Here is a 6,017-nt window from a genome sequence, read left to right on the forward strand (position 1 = left end):
GGGTGGTGTCATCTGCATATCTGAGGTTACTGGTATTTCTCCCGGCAATCTTGATTCCAGCTTGTGTTTCTTCCAGTCCAGTGTTTCTCATGATGTACTCTGCATAGAAGTTAAATAAGGAGGGTGACGTACTAATAAGATTTAGATCAAGGGACTTCCCTCATGATCCAGTGGCTTAGAATCTGCACTCCCAATGCAGGGGGCTTGGGTTCAATCCCTCGTCGGGGAACTAGATCCCACATGCCACAACTGAGAGTTTGCATGCTGCAACTAAAAACCCTGCAGTTCAGTTCAGTCCCTCAGTCGTGTCCGTCTCTCTGCAACCGCATGGACTGCAGCACACCAGGCTTCCCTGTCCATCACCAGCTCCCAGAGTTCACTCAAACTCATGTCCATCGAGTCAGTGATGCCATCCAACCATCTCATCCTCTGCCGTCTCCTTCTCCTCCCCCCTTCAATCTTTCCCAGCATCAGAGTCTTTTCCAATGAGTCAGTTCTTCGCATCAGGTGGCCAAAGTACTGGAGTTTCAGCTTCAGCATCAGTCCTTCCAATGAATATTCAGGACTGATTTCCTTTAGGACCCTGCATACCTTAACAAAGATCCAATATCATACATGCCACGACTAAGACTTGGTGAGCCAATAAATAAATAAGTAAATAAAAATAAATATTTTAAAAAAGAAGACTTAGCTCAGAAGCCCCTTCCTCTGGGAAAATTTCCATTTTGCTGCTCCTAGAAACTCCTTCAAAGGGAGGGAGTTCCTCAGTATTCCAAGAGCTCCTTCTGTTGGCCACTGCTCTAAAGATTGTGTCTGCTAAGAATATTGTCTAGTAGCTTGACCCAAGACCAGGTCCCTCTAGGTCTTGTCACCTCTCTAACTCAGCACAAGACAGAATATGGCAGTTAGGTGTCAGGGACAGCTGAGTAATAAGTGAATATAAGGCGATCACACCTTACCTCCAAGCCTTGCATGCCTGTATTCATGCAGTCAATAAATGCTTATTATGGGGCAATAGCAGCAAATATTTGGGCAGTTACCAGTGAAGAGAAGAATTAAGGGGAATAAAGATGTGAGCCCCTCACTTGGGACTGCTTTTCCTCTAAAAGCAATTGCTCCTTCCGGAAGAGGCAGTTGAGAAACTGTGCAGAGCCTTTCACAGATTTCGGGAGCTGGGGGAGGAAACTGCAGCTCAAGACTTGCTAAGGAAGGGGGCCCTGGCAAACTCCCCCACCCTCCACTAGGCTTTGGGTTGGGAGCATGAAAAGTCATGCATGAGGGGTACAAATGAACAAGAAACAACAGCCCAACCCCTCAAAGAAATTGAAGACATGATCAGAAAAACAAACAAAAATAAGAGGAGCAATAAATAATAGAAACAATTACACAGAAAATCCAGATAATGCAATTATCAACTAAGCTTTTAACTAATAATGCTTAGTATATTCAGATACATAGAAGACAAGACCAAGAACTATAGATTATAGAAGAGAACCAAATGGAAATTCTAGAACTTAAAAATATAATAATATTAAGAACTCAGTGGATAGGTTTAACATCAGATTAGACACAAATGAGGAGAGGATTAGTGAAGTGGAAAATGATAATAGAATATTATAACAAAATATAGTTAGTTGTTAAGTATCTGCTGTGTGCCAGGTACTGGGACAGATGTGGGGAAAAAAAGGGGGCATAGCCCCTGATGTTATGGAACTGACATTTGAATGGGGGTGTGTGTGTGTGCTCAGTCCTGTCCAACTCCTTGTGACCCCATGGACTGTAGCCCGCCAGGCTCCTCCGTCCATGAACTTTCCCCGGCAAGAATCCTGGAGTGGGTTGTCATTTCCTTCTCCAGGGGATCTTCCCGACCCAGGGAGTGAACCCGCATCTCCTGCATTGGCAGGCAGACTCTACCACTGAGCCACCTGGGAAGCCCATCTGAATGGAGAAAACATTAACCTTGATGGTAATTTAAGACTTCAATAAACGCTGTGAAGGAGTCAAAAGGGTAGTGTGAAAAAAGAGACACTTTTGGGGGGAGGAGGACATATGTAGGTCAGTGTTCAGGAAAGACCACTCAAAGGGAGTGTTTGTGCAGAACAAGAGGGACCTGGGGGGCTTCCGTGCGAATCTGCCTGCCAGTGCAGGGGACAAAGGTTCCATCCCTGGTCTGGGAAGATCCCACATGCTGTGGAGCAACTAAAGCTTCGCACCATAGCTACTGAGTCTGCATGTCTTAGAGCCTGTGCTCCACAAGAGAAGGCACTGCAGTGAGAGGCCCGTGTACTGCAATGAAGAGTAGCCCCCACTCACCTCAACTAGAGAAAGCCCGTGTGCAGGAAGGGAGACCCAGTGCAACCAAAGGGAAAAGGAACCTGAGTGTGTACAACACCTCAGATGACTCCGCATCCAGGCTTCTCAGTGCTCTTTAATGACTGTGCCCAGCCTAGGGCAGTCCCGAAATGGGCAGCTGCACGATATGTGTTTGAGATCAGTGACAGAATGGAACATGGCATGGGTGGGAGGGGCAGGGAGGGGGTGCGTCTCACATTACAGTTTGATCCACTCTGCGGCCTTCACCCCCGCAGAGAGAGGGCTGCGCATTCCAAGGAAACCTCCATCCATTTATTCATCCGTCCTTGTCAGGCCATTTGTTGACACCTACCGTGAGTCAAATAAGACAGACGGGTAAGGATCCCTTCCCTTGAGAAGTTCATAGTCTGCAAGTGAGACACATACTGGAAAAAAAAAAAAAAGAATCACAAAATGGAATAAGAAATGTTATAATGGCAGCAGGGCTCTTAGAATGTAGAGTGTAACAATTCTACTTTGGGAGTGAGGGTATTCATGAATGAGGGGACATTTGAACTAGTTCTTGAAGGATGGAGGGGATTTTTCCCAGGGGGAAAAGGCAAAGGAGGATGTTCTCATTGGCAGGAGAGGCCTGAATGTAGAGAGCATGCTATTTTCTGAAACACTGAGAAGGGTGAAGGGCAGGACACATAATATGATATGAAGGTCCTAAATGTCGACAGGAGATAGGATGGGCTTGACCCAGGATGCCTGTGATATGGGTGGAAAAGGGGGAAGGTGGGAGAGACGACAAGGTTTTTATTGCGAAGGAACGCTTGGACTTACAGGACCTCTTTCTCCCTTACTCTTTACCTCTCCCTCCTGAGCTGCTAGGAACTGATAAACTCTTTGGTGCCAAAGGGCTCATAACTGATGAGGGTTCTTTGGGAAATGACTTAGTTGCAAAGTGAACTCAGTCTATTCTCAAGAATAGAGGCCTCCAGAACCCTCAGACCCTAGGGCTGGGGTCTACTTCCTCATCCCACAGGTGGGGAGCAGGCCCAGAAAGAGCCTCCCTCCTCCCATTCCAGGGCCTTTCCACAACTGTCAGGAATGAGTATCCACCTCAAGATGGAACTAAGAGGAGGCCAAGTGGCCCCCACCCCAGAAAATCCAGAAGGAATCCTGGGTGAATTTGGAAGCTGGACAAATTTTCCTCCAATGTCCTTCCAACACTCAAATCTTTTGTGAGCCTGGAGACCTTGGAAAGATTTCTAGAACCACCTAAGATGGGAGATAGAAAAATATAAGTCAGAAAAGTAACTATTAGGTGAGCTTAGACTCTTGTTTCACTCTCATAACTTTGTTTTTGGAAAACAGCAACTCAACAATGTTATGAGGAATTGTACACATTTCATTTGCACAATAACCCTGCAAGGTAGGTTTTATTAGAATCTCTATTCCAGATATGGAAACTGAGGCTCAGTGGACTAACTGGAGCAGAGACAGCCAGCTAAGTGGCAGAGCCAGGCTTCCTGGGTGGCTCAGACAGTAAAGAATTTGCCTGCGATGCAGGAGACCCGGGTTTGAGTCTTGGGTCGGGAAGATCCTCTGGAGAAGGAAATGGCTACCTACTCCAGTATTCTTGCCTGGAAAATCCCCATGGACAGAGGATCCTGATGGGGTTCTATTCATGGAGGGTTGTGGGGGGGTTGCAAAGTGTCAGACACGACTGAAGGCAATTTTCACTTCACTTCACTCAAGTGACAGAGCCCAGCCCCATAGACTTATTAAATTATGCTCCCATGTTTCCTCAATAAATGACTATGATCATTTTCCAAGTTTCTACGAAGAAAATGTATCCTTCTACAATAAGGCTCTGATTTCTCTCTTTAAAAAATAGTAAACTGCCTGCCAGGTTAGAGGGCTCCCACCTCCCTCACAGGAACTAGATATTTGTTGAGTGTCTGCCTACTGCAGAATCTAAGGCCAGGCTTCCAGCCCTGGGAAGGAGGGAGGTATGTTGTAAACCCTGATGCTTGGATAAACGCCCCCTCACTCCCTAGTCTTGCAGAAGTGAGAGGCAGAGCACAACAGGGCCCATGAGGCCAGCGCCCCCGCCTCCCAGCAGAAGGAACCCGAGCAGAGTGACAGGATAAGGTTGCTGATTCTCTGACTACCAATCCCCCAAAACACTGGGCCCCAAATTTTCTCATTTCATACACCTTGAACCTCAGAGAACTTCCTGAGAGCAGCTTCATGGCAAGAGAGCTCTCCTACCTCCAACTTCCAGTCACACTTTCCACTTGCATTCTTCCCTTAGCCATGAACCAGTGCCATCTGTACTCTGACTTATCTTTGCCTGCCTGTTTTACTAAAGTGGGAGCTTCAAGAAACAGCACAGACTCTGGAGGCAGACAATTCTGGGTTAGAATCCACTTTTCTGCTTTCTACCTGCACAGTCTTGAGCAAGTCACGTCACTTCTCTGAGCTTCAGTTTTCTCATCTCTAAATCTCATAATTTTGGCATCTGGCACTTGGAAGATGCTCATTAATTGGTAGGTCCTTTCAGTTTCCAATTGGTGAGTAAAGAATGCCTCAAGGAGCCTGCCCTCCCCTAAAAGCAGTAGGTTAGAGAGTCAAATGGAAAATATTAATAAGTGCAGTTGGAGACATGCAGATAAAGGGCTTTGGTAGTTGAGCCAAGGTATAAGGAAGTGGGTGCCGGAAATCATAAGACACCCAGATCATCACAGCTGGATGACTGTGAGATAATGATAACAAAAGTTAAAAGCAGGAAGTGTTTTGAAAACTTACTCTGTATGGGTATTGTGATAGTTATTCAGTACGTATTGTCTCATTTAATTCTCATGGCAGCTCTGTGGGGTGGGTTTGTGGTGTTTGTTCAGTCACTGTCATATCTGATTCTTTGGGACCCCATGGACTGCAGCACACCAGGCTTTCCTGTCCTTCACTGTCTCCTGGAGTTTGCTCAAACTCATGTCCAGTGAGTCAGTGATGCCATCCAACCATCTCATCCTCTGTTGCCCTCAATCTTTCCCAGCATCAGGGTCTTTTCCCACAAGTCTAGTTTTCACATCAGGTGGCCAAACTATTGGAACTTCACCGTGAGCTTTTCCAATGAATATTCAGAGTTGATTTCCTCTAGGATTGACTGGTTTGATGTTATTCCCATTTAACAAAAGAAATTAAGGTAACTTGCTCAAGGACACACACACAGCCTGGGACTCCTGGTGCCAAAGACCATGCTCTTAACAAAACTACCTCTAGTTGCTCTAATCCAACAGGTTGTTTTTCATGTGAGGCTCAGGAAGGGGAAGGGTCTCACCCAAAGTCACTCTAAGTATCTTACCCAATGGCAGCAGTCTTACTCGAATTTTTACATAAAGGAAATAGAATCAGAGCGTCTCTTCGGGGCGCCAAGAAATTAGCAGAGAAATGCAGATTTAAGAAACATTTATTAAGTACTTGTATCATTTCAATTCATGCTCAAAAGAACTTCCCTTTAGTACTGTAGTGATCAGATGGAAAAACAAGCTCACCAGGATACATGTAATTTCTCCCAAAATCAATTTAATAAAACAGTGGCATGGTCAGGACTGCACATTCAGGTCTAGAGGCTTCCAGCAGCTTCGTGAACCTAATCCCAGTTCTCCGCTTTCTGTGCCTTGGAGTAATAGGAAAGGACTCTCAAATTGCCCTAA

The sequence above is a fragment of the Ovis aries genome, chromosome 2, assembly GCF_016772045.2.
Source record: "Ovis aries strain OAR_USU_Benz2616 breed Rambouillet chromosome 2, ARS-UI_Ramb_v3.0, whole genome shotgun sequence".
NCBI classification, from domain to species: domain Eukaryota; kingdom Metazoa; phylum Chordata; class Mammalia; order Artiodactyla; family Bovidae; genus Ovis; species Ovis aries.